The sequence below is a fragment of the Malaya genurostris genome, chromosome 2, assembly GCF_030247185.1.
Source record: "Malaya genurostris strain Urasoe2022 chromosome 2, Malgen_1.1, whole genome shotgun sequence".
In the NCBI taxonomy this organism is placed as follows: domain Eukaryota; kingdom Metazoa; phylum Arthropoda; class Insecta; order Diptera; family Culicidae; genus Malaya; species Malaya genurostris.
Genome location: NC_080571.1, coordinates 210,303,644 through 210,320,552, shown reverse-complemented (window position 1 = coordinate 210,320,552; position 16,909 = coordinate 210,303,644). Strand labels below are relative to the sequence as shown.

Sequence of the window (16,909 nt, the reverse complement as noted above, 5' to 3'; positions counted from 1 at the left end):
GTTCCGCAGTTAAAGGGCGATGAGTGTCAAAGTTTTCAAATCGCCTTATATGTACAACACCAGTACATGGTGGAACGGTGGAACACAAACAGTAGTGCAGTAATACCATGCCGGTGGTGTAGTTATGTCAATAATAGTAATAATAATAACAATAATAATAATAATAATAATAATAATAATAATAATAATAATAATAATAATAATAATAATAATAATAATAATAATAATAATAATAATAATAATAATAATAATAATAATAATAATAATAATAATAATAATAATAATAATAATAATAATAATAATAATAATAATAATAATAATAATAATAATAATAATAATAATAATAATAATAATAATAATAATAATAATAATAATAATAATAATAATAATAATAATAATAATAATAATAATAATAATAATAATAATAATAATAATAATAATAATAATAATAATAATAATAATAATAATAATAATAATAATAATAATAATAATAATAATAATAATAATAATAATAATAATAATAATAATAATAATAATAATAATAATAATAATAATAATAATAATAATAATAATAATAATAATAATAATAATAATAATAATAATAATAATAATAATAATAATAATAATAATAATAATAATAATAATAATAATAATAATAATAATAATAATAATAATAATAATAATAATAATAATAATAATAATAATAATAATAATAATAATAATAATAATAATAATAATAATAATAATAATAATAATAATAATAATAATAATAATAATAATAATAATAATAATAATAATAATAATAATAATAATAATAATAATAATAATAATAATAATAATAATAATAATAATAATAATAATAATAATAATAATAATAATAATAATAATAATAATAATAATAATAATAATAATAATAATAATAATAATAATAATAATAATAATAATAATAATAATAATAATAATAATAATAATAATAATAATAATAATAATAATAATAATAATAATAATAATAATAATAATAATAATAATAATAATAATAATAATAATAATAATAATAATAATAATAATAATAATAATAATAATAATAATAATAATAATAATAATAATAATAATAATAATAATAATAATAATAATAATAATAATAATAATAATAATAATAATAATAATAATAATAATAATAATAATAATAATAATAATAATAATAATAATAATAATAATAATAATAATAATAATAATAATAATAATAATAATAATAATAATAATAATAATAATAATAATAATAATAATAATAATAATAATAATAATAATAATAATAATAATAATAATAATAATAATAATAATAATAATAATAATAATAATAATAATAATAATAATAATAATAATAATAATAATAATAATAATAATAATAATAATAATAATAATAATAATAATAATAATAATAATAATAATAATAATAATAATAATAATAATAATAATAATAATAATAATAATAATAATAATAATAATAATAATAATAATAATAATAATAATAATAATAATAATAATAATAATAATAATAATAATAATAATAATAATAATAATAATAATAATAATAATAATAATAATAATAATAATAATAATAATAATAATAATAATAATAATAATAATAATAATAATAATAATAATAATAATAATAATAATAATAATAATAATAATAATAATAATAATAATAATAATAATAATAATAATAATAATAATAATAATAATAATAATAATAATAATAATAATAATAATAATAATAATAATAATAATAATAATAATAATAATAATAATAATAATAATAATAATAATAATAATAATAATAATAATAATAATAATAATAATAATAATAATAATAATAATAATAATCATAATAATAATAATAATAATAATAATAATAATAATAATAATAATAATAATAATAATGATAATAATAATAATAATAATAATAATAATAATAATAATAATAATAATAATAATAATAATAATAATAATAATAATAATAATAATAATAATAATAATAATAATAATAATAATAATAATAATAATAATAATAATAAAAATAATAATAATAATACTAATACATGTTTTATGCTGCTGATTCATGTTGTTTATCTTGACTTACATATGCAGACGTAACAGAAACGCTTCGTTTGTTAAATCTCGTTTAATTGGTTCAATCGAAATAGAGCATGAGATAGTAAGTCTAGGTTTAACTAGGTTCAAAACTATTCCAATTTGGAGGTCATATTTGTTGCTGGCAAACGAACTAACTTCGGCTATTCCGGTCATCTGAATCCGGTTTCGGAAGTATTGGAAATAGTGATCAAAAACTGCAAAAAGGATCATTCACTTTTCTTCAAGGTGGCCAAATTGAGTTTCACAAATTTATAGATTCAAAGGAAAAGTCTTACAGTTTCATATGGAATTCCTAATTTTGTTGTGGATACTACTTCCGGTTCCGAAACTACAAGGTAAACAGGCTTTGTAGCGTTTGTTAGATTAAGTCCGAACAAACCTTCCTGTTTCTATTCAATGAGCAGTTGTTTTTGCGAATTCCACAATAATATTTATGATGTTATGAGTAATTAATGCTGTCACTTTTGTTTATAACCAGTATAAAATATAAAAAAACTTGTTCGTGCTTTTGTTGCAACATAGTTTGGACTTATTCGTATCAGAACTAGTTGCGGATTGCTACTTGGGCTGTAAGATGTTCACTTAAAATCTCGAGGTTTTAAAGTGCATGTCATATCATTATATAAGTGAATAATATTTTACCATTTCTCGTGCCTTCTGAAAACAATGTAGATACGTTTTGATAAGTGGATAACAATAATCTTTTTTTTTAATTCTTGAATTCGGTTTAAGGATATTAATTCAAATCGCTATACAATTTGTATTTTCGAGACGGGTTTGACAAGTAAGTTATTGAAATTAATGTCATATTAATCTCCAAATTTGGAAATACTAGAAGGTTAAAAACGATTTGTTGTGGATTTTTCAATTTATGAATTTAAATTTGAACATTGCATTTTCGATTTTATTGGTTTTGCCCTCGTTTTCAAAATTCACTCAATCAATCAACGAGTACGTGCGATCATCGATATTCGGATGTCCGCAAAAAGCATGCCAGTTTTATTAGTATTCATGTCATCCAGTTATGCCTCTGACATGACCTTTACCGCCTTTTTTTATTAGAACAACAATTTTGCTATCATCGCGGGTTTTTGAGTACAAGTAATTATTTGTTTTATATTGCGTTTTCGACTCTGCTGTGCATAACATTTCATGCAGAACTGCTACGCCACTCAGCAGTACAGCTACAGATGAGTCTTCGGACTATGAATCTTTCACTTTGATTGTCAGCAAATCACTTGATTCTCGTATGCCATTAGCGTTCTTTGGAGATAATCCAACGGAATTGATACAGAAATAACCCAAAGTCACACCGGAACCGGAAGTTTCATAGCGATCTGGATAAAACTCAATACTAGGCTATGGAACTCTAAGACCATTGATTAGAATCTTAGTATGCGAAAATTGAACCAGTGATCTTCTAGAACATTTATTGCGCTTTTCATTTTTTCTACATTTTACCTCGTTACTCCGGAACCGGAAGTTGGATCCGGATTGTGAAAGAATAAAAATTTCGAAAATCGTGAAGTTCAGCAGTGATTTTTTGCAAATGCGATTCTCACTGAAATTGATTTCACATGGCAAAAAATCAGTTGTGAAAAGTCCACTAACGAACATTCTTCTCGATAATATTCAAGAAAAATTTTTGTACATTGAATATATCTGATGTGGTTCTCGAACAGACGGAAATGGGGGGGTTAATAGTTAATGATGATAATAACGTTAATAAAAATCAATCACAGAGCATGTTATGCAGCTGATTGAAAAATATTAGCCAATTTAGCTTGAATATCATACGCAGAAGTAACAGGAGGGCAAGTTATCGCGAAGCCAATTCAAACACGTCATTCAAACGCCGCGCCTACTGTGTGTTTGAGACATGCAAAATGCTGCGCTCCTGTTACTTCTATGAAGCAAATTCATGCTAAATAGCGTTTTATTGAGTTTAATCTAAATAGTGCAGTGTAATCAGCTAGTTGGAATTAAAACAGCCTTTACTCGCAATATTCGCTATTTGGAATGTAGAAAAAAATATTTTTTTTCTTTTTGCGATATTCTCCTAACCAGAGACCATTTTTGACAATGAAAATTAAAGAATGATAGTACTCAAGGGAGAGGAAAAGGTGAGACGTGATAGAGGGTCATTAAGCAAGCAGAAAACTTTTACCTTCTACCAGAGGAGTTAGGTTCAGGCATCTGAACAATGCGAATCACTCAAGTCTCTGGTATGTCGGAAAGTAGTGATAAAAGTCTTTTACCATTTACTATCCGAACCGGCAAAAGAAAAGTTACCAGAAGTTGTCACTTTCTACTTGTGACGGCATTCTCACACACAATGAGTTCTTCACTGCATGGATGTTTTTTCTTTATCTCTATGCGGCTAGTTGAATATCGGAATGGAAGGTTTGTTCGAACTATTTCTTATGTGCCCAGAGTCACAGCGTGATGGCTGTTTAGCCTAGGTTGTAAGCGGCGTTCAGTAGCGCTCCATTCATCGCTACCCCGATGGAAACCCATCATGTTAATTTTTTACTCGTTAAAAAAAAAGAAAAGGAGTGAAAAAAATATTGTTGTACATTTTGTCACTCTGCGTGCATCGAAAATTGCGAATTTATTCAGCAGCGATTCATTTTTATTGATCGGAATTAGTTAATTGAATCTTGCATGAAACACTTCGGTGGCGAACCGAAGCATAATGGAAATTTGGCATCGAAATATCATCGGGGACTCTTCTCCCTTTCGATTATCTATTTAGTAATATTTCTGTAGGTCAAAACTCGTCAAGTTTCGCTGACACAAAAAATCACTTGTGAACTTCGAAGTTCAGAGTTTGGTGGATGCTTGTTTCATAAATGAAATTCTCGGAAGTGATTTTTTTCCTTTTCTGAGTTGTTTTAGAAAATCTCTTGAACTAAATTTTCTCACGAGTAGTAATGAAACGAACTATTTTTGATCATGATTTTCCCAACACTGCATATCACTGTTGATTTCCGTGCCGTGTAACTCATATCAGTTTTTGCTGTGCCTACTAATCAAACGACTAACTGTACAATTTGTAAGGTTTACTTTAAACGAAGTTAACCAAAACCGTGATACTACTCTAGTGACATTAATGAACGAGTTATTTGGAGAACTATCATCCACAAACTTTAATTTAAACAACACGTTTTTGAAAAGAATTTCTACATTTGCCATGTTTCTTTTGAACACGGTGAGTTACCCCACGCCCGAATCCTAACTTTGAACGACCTTTTTGCTATAACCTAGCCGTGTAGAACAACCCGACATTACTAGCGGTATTAATTAATTGATCCCAGGAATGGCATTATGATGCGAGAAGTTACCGTTCTTTTTGGTCAATTACCGGTTTTCTGGAGAACTTTCCCGTTACGGGAGTTTTCTGAGGATGGATTTCCCGCCGGGGCAACCGTCTGTAGCACACGAACTACACTGTGTTGGACCGAAAACATGGAATGGCACTTTTCAAGTCCGTCCAGGGACAAATGCGAAAGAACGGAAACGGTTCGGTACTGTGTCTTGCTACACAAAGATAACACTTGGATTCCGAATTGAAATTGTTCCACGTTCATAAAATTTTCGTTGAATTAACTTCGTATTACTTGGGGGAAAATCGAACCGGTAGCTACACAGTGAAGCTAATTGACTTTCCTAGTGCTCGGAGGCTGGTCCACCAACTGTTCCGTTCACCGTTCGAGACCGCCGGAAAATCCGAAACCGATACAGTCGTCAGCGATTTGTCCACCAGTAAAATAATGATAAAAGAACACCAAACCTCACAGAAACAATTCTACGCTTCAACAGAGTAATTTCAATCCATTGAGGGGACAAAAAGGGACGATTTTATCAAAGTTGCCTGGGAACGGCAATGACACAGACAGTCACTGTGTTGCTGTCGGTCCACATAAAATCGAATGTATGAGAAGCAGATTCAGAGGCTCGGGAAAGGCTCTGGTTCCTGAGGAGGGTTTTCAAGCTCCGTTTCATAAACGGGAGCCGGATACGATAGACACAACAGGTAGCGCAAAAATCAGACATTCGGTGGGTGTTGGGTTGGACCGACAGAAGGGAAGGGAACGAATTTTACTTCGATTTTTCGTATTTTTCTTTTGCTAAAACTACCTTCGCTGGGAATATGTTTGCACGGGAAAAAGAGTCGCATTTTCCGCCGTAGTCGTAGAAGAAAACGCGTGGTTTTGCTTTTTTTCCTCAGAATATCCCTTCTCGCTACTTAGGTGCTGTTCGGAGTCTAATGATAATGAAAATGACGATAAAAACTGGCACCGGTGGTAAACTTTCCTCAATACGGTGGATGATAGGATGGAAGGAAAACATCAATACCGACTGTAGAGATCGTTGAGTTTAACCACAGTTTGGGAATGGAAAATATTCACCTTGAGAGTAAGGTTCGTCTTGCAACCTGTTCATGTCAATCGCGTCGAGGGAGTAAGTAGAATTTAGTGGTAGTCAAATGCTATTCAAAGCCAAACAAAAATGTTGGGTATCGAAGAGAAACTGTTTGTTGATAATTTGAAAGTAAGAGTTGGTACCTAGAGACCTGCCGGACAGAGATTTACATCGAATGATGAAGTCATCGCTGAGACTGGAACGATTTGTAAGGCTAAGACGTCTAAAATCGTTAATCCCCCGATGAGGGGTGTGAAAAATAAGTGACAACAGCAATCCTACAGGAATTTATAACTAAGGATAACGCGTGTCAATGAGACTTCTAAAATCATGGAAAATTTTCAATTTCGTATCTTTCGAGAATATAGTTATGGGTGGTGAAGAATATTAAAAGAGCATTTACACCGAAAATTTGTGTCAAATTATATGCGTGAGGATGCCCAAATTGACGAACATCGTCGATTTGCAGTTTTCGGGAATGCTTCCTCAACACTCCTTATCACCAAAGTTGGAAAAAATACCGGCTTTGTTTCGGCATAGTTCACGTAGATTCAGCACATGTTATCGTTTGATGCACCCCGTGTTCGATTTCGCAACCGGTTGTTTGATTCACAATAAAATGAATACTAGATGAAAGGAAATAAATGCTAAATGAAGGTTTTTTTGAAAATAATAAGTTTGGATCGTAATCATATTGATATTATTCATTTGACTACTTTCACTACGCCATAGCAATACGCAATTCAAAATTAGTTAATAAAAATATTTTACACCAAATAGTGATCATAGCGACAAAAGACTTTGTTTTACTTCCAGCTGGTTGACGCTGATGATGATGTTCATGCACTATTTTGATTTAACCCAATAAAACGCTATTGGACACGAATTTAACTCAAAAAGTAACAGGAGCGCAGGACTTGGCATGTTTCAAACACACAGCAGGCGCAGCGTTTGAATTGGCGTAGTAAAATCATGCACTCCTGTTACTTCTGTGTATGATATTCAAGCTAAATAGGGTAAATTAATCAGCTGCATAGCATGCTTTATGGTTGAACATGTTCTGCTTATCATCATAATAATTATTAATTACAGCATAAATGTTAATATTATTTGCTGTTTTTATTGATGATATTACTCCGCCCACACGATATTGCCGAACAAATTTCAAATTCATCACGAAGCATGAAATTCCGATATGACCAACCACTGCATAACTTAAGTTCGACCGTTTGACATCCAAAACGATTTTCTACATCAATCACTTCCGATCGGATCAGTTGTAATTTTTTTTTAGAATTTCGACCTTTACTGATCTTGGCTTGACATTATCATGATCATACAAAAATTAAAATCACCCTCAGATCAGATCAGTTGTGATTACGCAACGATGATTTTATACTTGGCTAAAATCACTTGCGATGAGATCAGTAGTGCTTTTTTTAGGTACGCGATCTGTGATCGTACGATCAGCAGTGATCCTAGATCATCAATAATTTTTGATTCTCGGTGATTTTTCCAGCCCTGATTGTACACACTCGGGTTACCGGAGTTTTCTTCGTGATGTGAACTCAAATTGATAAGTCGTGTTTGATATGCTTCAGAATTACATATAAAGTCCAACTGAATAGTATTATTACAGAAGAATTGGTGTAAAACAGCTCAACGAGTATTGTACGGTCATTAAAACTATATGTAATAGAGTTGTCAAAGTCTTCTACATCAAAAAACACTGTATATGATCTTCTGCCGATACCCCGGATTTATCTTATATAGTCAAACGAGAATACAGCCAGTACAAAAAGGGGAGCTTGAGGTAAAATGAGCAGGATAGCATTCTGTACGGTCCTCCCAAATCCACAGATTCATTTTTTCAGACCATTTTACACAAAAACCATTCGTACCAGTTCGTCGAGATAACAAAATGTCTGTGTATGTATGTATGTATGTATGTATGTTTGTGTGTATGTGACAAATAATGTCACTCAATTTTTTCAGAGATGGTGAACCGATTTTCACAAACTTAGAATCAAATTAAAGGTTTTTTAGATCCCATCCCAAGTTCCTGAGTATCATTTGGATCCGATTACCGGCTCTGGAACTACAGGGTGATGTGCACCAAAATAAGTTAAAAAATAGTCGCACACGTTTCTCAGAGATGGCGTGACCGATTTACAAAAACTTAGATTCAAATAAAAGGTCTCATGGCCTCACACAATTTTCTTGATTTTCATTTGGATCCGACTTCCGGTTCCGGAATTACTAGGAAATATGAGCAAATTTATTAAAAATACGCACTCAATTTTCTCGGAAATTTCTTAACCGAATTTCACAAACTAAGAAGCAAATAAAAGGTCTTGAAATTCTTTAAAAAGTCCCGATCCAGATCCAGCTTCCGGTTCCGGCATTACAGTGCGATTAGTGAAAATTTGCAATTCCATGAGTATTTTTTCACAAGCGATGGCGAAACGAGGTGCACATTTTTATAAAATTTACTGCTAAATTCATCTAGTTGTCTTTAAATATATTGTGCAACTTCATCCAGATCCGACGTCCGGTTCCAAAATTACAGGGAGTCAAAACATTCAAATCGTCATTCAAAATGACGATGCAAAACTGGTACGCGTCGGAACGTGCGGCTTTGCTTCGTCCGCAGCGTGCTTTGTTCAATTTCGTATAGCATGCAGGGTTGCCACATTTAAATTTATATTTCTCAGGTGAAAAAATATAAATTGCTGATTCTTTTATTCAACTTGTTAGTGTTATTACAAGATCATGATAAAGATGCTTTTCTATAAAAGTACACTTATTGCCTTTCTCATATAGAAAGTTTATGCAATCACTTGAAAATTTGACTAGTGAAAATTGTCTGTGTCTGTTTGTGTCAAATAATGTCACTCATGAAAAAAAAATCTCGTAGTCCCATAGGTTGCTATTGAATTTCACACCGTCATTGCAAAAAAGGGTAAAATTCTTCTAGATTTGGCTCTAAAACTGATTCAATTAGTTAATTACTAAGCGAACCGAGTTCGGTTACACTGGTTCCAAGTTCCCGGTTTCAGAAGTACCGGAAATAGTGATCAAAAAGTTTAAAACGAGACTAACTCATGTTTTCGTTCGGCACGTCAGAAAAGACATTGCACTTCGTTGCAAAACAAAAAGTGTTCTGTAAGTAGCAAAAATTTAACGTCTGCTTAGCGGTTCAAATTGAACTGCCGAGTTTAGCACTAAGCCGTTCAATTTGAACTGCTCTGCACTGGTGAGTCAAAGACGAAATGTAAAAATAATTGACATAACTGTTTACAAATTGAAAAGGTTATGTTAGTTCATACCCAAAGAAAGTTTTTTATTTCATTCGAGATTGAAAATATAAATGTTTTGACAGAATGATCTTATTGAAAATATAGATAATATGAGAAAGGCATCATTACACCACTGGGTGGATTAAAAAAGGTTTTTCTAAATGGAACTGCCTGCTACAAAATTACCGAGTGAGTAGGATTTAGATACCGCGTCTTGGTTGTTGATTATTTTCACTTTATTATTTATCGCGAAAAATGATTAATTTCTTAGTTTGGTTGATCTGGGCAGCCAGCTACCGAGGAAAATTTTTTAATTTATTAAACAAACAAGTATTTACTACTATTTATTCAATACATCGATCTATGCTGTCTCTGTTAATCACATTGTTAAACTTACGGATCATCGCCATAGTTGATTTTCATAATTCAATTTATAATCGTGAATGTTAAGCAATAACGTGGAAGAAGAAAAAATACCAAATAAAACTTTTCTCAGAAGCTAGTCGGAAATTGGTAAGTTTAATGAAATTGGATGAAGAGATAATTTAGTAAAATAGAGTAATCAGATGTGAAACGTTGTAAAAATTTGATAACTGAAGCAAAAAAGAAACTCCAACAATTTTCGCCTTTTACGACATGGAAACAGTAACCCAGTAGATCTATTCTTGGTTAAATTTTTTTCCACCGTAATTCACACGGCATTTAGGCAGGCACTGTCTGGAGAAAGATAATAGGTACCATACTTCCCAAAAATCCATCCCGTTTTTTCTCCATTTCCCCACTGTTCACTGATTGATGGAAGCTGCAATTTTCCCTGTATTTTCAGCTCAATTACATACGTTTTAACCCTTCAAAATGCGAATATGTTTGTTTAGCTGAGAAGTTAAAAAAAGTGAAATCGGGGTCAAGATAAATGTTATAATAATAAATGTTTCGAAAAAATAATGAAAAATATTAACTCACCTTTCAGATCTGTACTATCCACTATTTCAAATGACAATCAATAACCAGCTTCAAACTTTATTCACTGGCACAATTTTTTTTTCTCGGTACGATTTCACTGATGTAAACACAATTGACACTTAACACTTTTTTTTCGTTAAACCACAATTGACCAGTTTACGAAACACTTCACACTGTAACCATGTAACATAAACACTTTACACACGGATTCAGTACAATTACTACAATGCTGATACTTTACACTCTAAACCTATTTGAGGCAACACGCGCTATTTGCTAATACGATTCGATTGATGCTTGTTTCAATGCTGGTTTTTTTTATTACAATCTCGACGTTTGATTCACAGGATATTCAAGGCTGTTGACGTACCGACAGACGAGCAGTTTAACAATTCTGAAAAAAAAACAGAAAAACAGTTTGTTATCAAATGAAAATGATCATAGCATGCTGGTAAGACACAGTTTATTTTATGATCTCATCGATCGGTGAAATCTTCCCTTTCCGCAAACAAACACAAACCCTAAGGCATGAATGCATAATTAATTTAATATTAATTACGAGTAAAGATAGACAGTTTTTTTTCTGCTGCCGCTGCTGCTACGGCTCATAAATTTCAACACCGGCTGTAGCCAGTCAGTCCTATGAGAATGCGTCCAAATCCATCGCGGAGAGGTCGAGAGCCGAAACTGATATCTTTATGCAGACGGTGGTGTTGTGTGTTTCTTCAATTTTTGTTTTTTGTTATTTTGCCACAAACATTTCTACACACGGCCAGAGAGTTTACACGCGACCTATCCCAACGTGCAACGAATTGGATTCTCGCAATCTCGAAAATGCACACCACTCTTCTAGTACCTCCCGTCAGCATACCCCCCCCCCCCTCCCCCTCCGCCCCTTTAACCCAGGTTGTAGAATAGGGCACTGTGTGTAGAATAGGGCATGGAAGGGCGAACGACTAACGACGCAGTAATCCTCCGTCGGCGTCTGGAACTATTAGGTTTTATGGATGTAAACAGCGAAGATCGAAATACTTCGCCCAAAGGGTGGAAATATTCGCCGTGTGCTGCTAGTTCCGACACGTTCCCCGCGACCGTGTATGGCCGGCCAGTAACTGAAACCACACGAGCTGGTTGTGAACGGCGACGGTGACGGCAGCAGAAAACAAGCAAGCGTAAATACCATCGTACGAACTTCACCAGCAAACTGCATCAATGGTCCGAAACCAGCGCCCAGAGGTGAGTGAATGGTGCAGAGCGGGTACACTTCACTTTCCGCAAGTACAACTGTCTTCCTGGCTGCATCAGGCCTAGTAGAAGTGCAGTGCCACGGTGCAGCAGCCGATGACAACAACAACGACGACGACGACGATGGCGACGACGCCGATGACCTCTGCGATTCGGACCCGATACTCTGAACTAGCACCGGCGTTTACCATCGCTAGCGCTATTCGGTTAAGTCCTTGAAATGGATGTAAGCTCATTGTGAACTGGATTAGATAGTAATTCGCACGCCCAATGACCCCCAAATTGAAATGTTTTGCTCGTATCGATTTCATTGATAGGTTTGATAGCATACATAGTTTTAAAGGACCTCAGTTGAAATCTGCATGCTATTAAGCGTTTCCCGAATAAGATCCTTATACAAAACAAGTAACAATAAATGACAATTAAATGCTCGAAAAGAAATGTGCAATGAGCACAGAGTTCGAGTTTTTTTTTATTACTTAAATGCGAACGTTTTTTTTTTTTTTGACCGCATCCAATAAAACCAGTGAAAAAATAATCAAAATAACGGGTGTTTCTTAGGAGGCTTGTTTTTTCAAAAGGAATTACTCTATTGCCTTAAAGTTGTTTTGACAGTGTTAGGTGACGTCTCTACTCAGTATTGTTTGGCTGGTGGAATCATCGGTCCTTATTTCTTTAGAAATGAGGAAGGACGATGCGTTACCTTGAATGAAAATCGATACAGAACCATGATCAATGAATTTTTGTTGCCAAATCTTTAAGAGATGGATGCGAACGAAATGTGGTTTCAACAGGATGGGGCCACTAGTCATACTGCGGCCGAAACAATCGACTTATTGAAAGAACATTTCAATGACAACATTATTTCGAGAAATCGACCGCTGAATTGGCTTCGCACTCTGAGAGAGTGATAAGTTTTTGATCGTGAATATCTCATGTTATATCTAACGAATCAACCTAATTTTTGCTACATGCCATCGAAAATATGATCACAATTTTATGATAAAATTTTTAGTTGTGTGACATTATCTCAAATAATTCAAAATTAAACTTTTCTGAAATGTTTGGTATAAACGAGTATCAAAGAGGATAATTCATAAGGCGCGTTTGCCTTTCTCGTATTTTGAAAGCTCATAGCTCAGTGATCTGTGAAAGGATTTATATAATCTAACTACCAATAGAATCGAAATGTTTCAACTAAAACGTGTTTAGCAACAGCATTGAAGTATTTCAATAGTACACTATTGAAAAACCGGTCTCATTTGACCCATGTCAACACCAGCCAATCAGAACGCGTTCTGAGGAAGAGAACAAAATATCTGCTGCTGTACAACAAATCGTTCGAGAAACATGTTTCGAACAGTGCTTAATATCGTAGTGAGTTCCACAATTTGGTCCTTCTGAAAGGCAGGAATGAATCCCGTACAGCACTGCGAGGAGATGTATTGTGTGTCGTTTGCAAAGCTAGTTACGCTTCCGACAAGAGCGATTACGTCACAGCTGCTAGTCGTTTACATTGGTGAAAAAACAACGGTGGAGAGCATCACACAAAATCAGCCGTTTTAATGGCTCTAAAAGTTTTCTAAAGAACTATTAAAATTTCTTCTTCGCAAATCGAAGGTAAAAATCTTCAGTTTAGTGCAAATCTAGAACTGTTTGATTAGATTTATGCACTTTTCGCTGTGTGGAATTCACAGTAATCAAGATCAAGTGAAGCCTTCTGAATGATAGAAACGGATCCCATTTTGATAGTTTCTTTCAATGAATTATGCAAATCCAAAATGAAATAATCGACATTAAAATTCTATATGCTGCTATTTTTATAGTCGTTAGGTCCGCCCATTAGTGAAAAAGCTACAAACGAAATCACGTAAAAAGAAACCTCTTAACAAAATCTATTGCCTTTAACCTGTAGAATAATATTCTACTGTTTAAATGATTATCTTTCAACGAGAACTTGAAATTTCGAATATATCTGTAAATTGTTTTAGCTGTAACTTCTTCATTTTTCAAAAAACACGGATGGGATAGCCATCAATCTGTAGGTTTCAATAAGAGCTTCAAAATTAAAATTATCAAAAAAAAAATCGAAACCCTGATTTTTTTAATTGATTTTTTTTGGTTCATTTTGAAATTATTGAGAAAAAAATCAAATTTTTTTAGGGTGCCCAATCGATTCCCTACAACTTCTTCCTGGACGCCATTTTTGTACGATGAACGGTTTCCGAATTACAACGAGACCCGTAAACTGTTTTAGCTGTAACTTCTTCATTTTTCAAAAGGCACGGATGGGATAGCCATCTGTAGGTTTTAATAACAGCTTTAAAATAAAAATTATCAAAAAAAAATTAAAACCATGCTTTTTTTATTTAACTTTTTCGGATTTTTTTCAGTGAATATTTTTTTTAGAGTGCCCATCTATTCCCTACAACTTCTTCCTGAACGCCATTTTTGTACAATTAACGGTTTCCGAGTTACAACGATTTGAAAAAGGCAATTTTTGTGAAATGCAAAAATACATACGCCCTTATTAAAAATCAGTCGTGAGTCGGATTGACCTCTCAATCGGTTCGAAACTTATGGTTTGCCATACTGTTGCCATGTGCAAAGATTCATCCAAATCGGAGAAGGTCGGTTCTGATTTTGTCACTTTTTCGTCTACTCATTCCTGGAATTGCTCTCCACTGGATTTCGATTTCTTTTTAAGCTTATTCAGAAGGGGTATTTCGTTAACTTCATATGAACTCAGAAAAGTACTTAAAAAAATGAGCAACAAATTTAAAATTACCGTAACTAATTAGCAACTAACTAGCGACCAATTATTTACTGGGTATTTTGTATTCAAATTTATTTTGAAGGGGTGTTTCGTTAGCTTCATATGAACTAAGCGAAGTACATGGAAAAATTTTAAAAAAATTTTGCAATAAACTCAAAATTACCGTAACTAATTAGCAACAATTTATTCACCAGTTTGTGTTATCTTCTGTGATAGGTGCTTTGCTAAGTCCATGTTCATGGATTAAGACCATCAACTAACTAAATTGGAACTGTCTTTAACAGGCACGTACCCAGAGAAACAAAAAAAAAGTTTGATACGAAGCGAACAGTGTCAAAACTAAATAAAATGGAAATATTAATACGGGGCATAAACGACAATAATAATAAGACACTTAATTGTTCTGGATGACTGGAAAGAGAACGAGCGCGAGCTTACATTTTGAACAAGACTCTGCAAATTATAAAGATATCCTGCCGCTGAATCTCGCACATACTTATTTAGGACTAAAAAGACGAGCGCAAGTGCACTTCGAGTATATGTTTGGCTGGATCCATTATTATACGCCAGAGAAATAAATTATTTCAGTTCGCTTTCACATCTCATTCAAGTCAGTCGATATACCAAAACCGCTTACGTTCGGGACGGAAGAATCCAAGTACAGTATTGTGTAGTGTATAAAAGAACGACCTCGGAATGAGTGAACCAAACGAACAAAAGCTACCACCGGCACGAAAGAACACAATTGTTGTTGACTTCAGGCAGTGCAAAATTCGACCTTCGATACGAGAACTTGTAGGTTTGCTTAAGGAGCAAATGCATCTTGACATTAAACGTGTGCATTTACTTCAATGCAATAAGACGAATAATGTTGTTTACATTCAGTTTTATAAAGAATTGGATGCAATTCAATTCACAAAAGACAATAACAATGTGCACTATAAGGAGCACGAGAACATCAAGTACAACATTCCAGTATATATGGAAGATACTGCTATAGAAGTGCGTGTGCATGATCTTCCCTCAAGCGTCACCGATTCTGATATTCGCAAAACTATGACCCAATACGGAGAGATTCTCTCTATCGAAAAAGAAAAGTGGAAGAACTTTTTCCCCGGTATTCTAAATGGCGTACGTTTGTTACGCATACACTTAAAGAGGCCTATACCTTCTTATGTGATTTTCGGTCAAGATACAAGAATTCCGTGCAAATCACTTGTTACCTATGACAATCAGATGGCCACATGTCAATATTGCCAAAAAGCTGTTCACTACGGTAAGTCATGTGATAAACTGGACAAGGAGACAACTACACCAAAGGACAACGGTGCTTCCTCCACACCAACCCCAAGCAACCCCAGTACACCTGTGACAGCCGCCAACAACAATGAAGCATCCCCTTCAACGAAACCATCAGTATCCTCTCTAGAGCAAAGTACACCGGCTGCAGTTAACAACTTACCCTCCAACCAACCAGCAACTGTAACCAATGTACAACAAGGCGCATCTACAGCAACTCTCAACGAGCCCAAGACTACGATCAACAAGGACAACGAAAAGAAAACCGAAATCACACACAACATCGACGATGAAGCAATGGATGATGAGATAAGCCGCGGACGAAGGGATCCCCGATCCTCGTTGGAAGGAAAAGAAAAAGGGTGACAACGAGATCCAATAGCAAAAAAAAAAATTTAAGTAACAAAAATGTAAGCCAGAATAAAAATTTTATTACAAAAAAAATGATTACCCGACATTTGTGCAAAGGCTTTTCCAACCACTTCGCTCAGACGATCGAAGAGAAATTTGTAAGCCCTTCGAGCCGACACGAATGCTTCCGACCCATCCCTGCGTCGGTGGTTCCAGGCGCTTCTGCATAGTTTCCTTAGTCTAGCAAGTTCAGTATTCCACCAAGGAGTTGTTCTAGTACTCATTATTCTGGAGTATGGAGTTACGATTTGGGCTCCGTATCACAGTGTTCATATCGATCGGATCGAAAGGGTGTAGAAATGCTTCGTCCGATTCGCACCTCGAAGATTACCTT

The 16,909-nt window shown here is 33.2% G+C and overlaps 1 protein-coding gene across 11 annotated transcripts in view; it reads right to left on the bottom strand.

Moving 5' to 3' along the window:
- LOC131427345 (insulin receptor substrate 1) overlaps positions 1 to 16,909 on the bottom strand; it is a 632,725-nt gene that overhangs the window by 606,502 nt on the left and 9,314 nt on the right. For all 11 annotated transcript variants that reach the window (XM_058590455.1, XM_058590456.1, XM_058590444.1 and 8 more), the window contains one exon: positions 10,845 to 11,238. The gene's annotated coding sequence lies outside the window, so the exon portion shown is untranslated. The remainder of the gene's footprint in view (positions 1 to 10,844; positions 11,239 to 16,909) is intronic.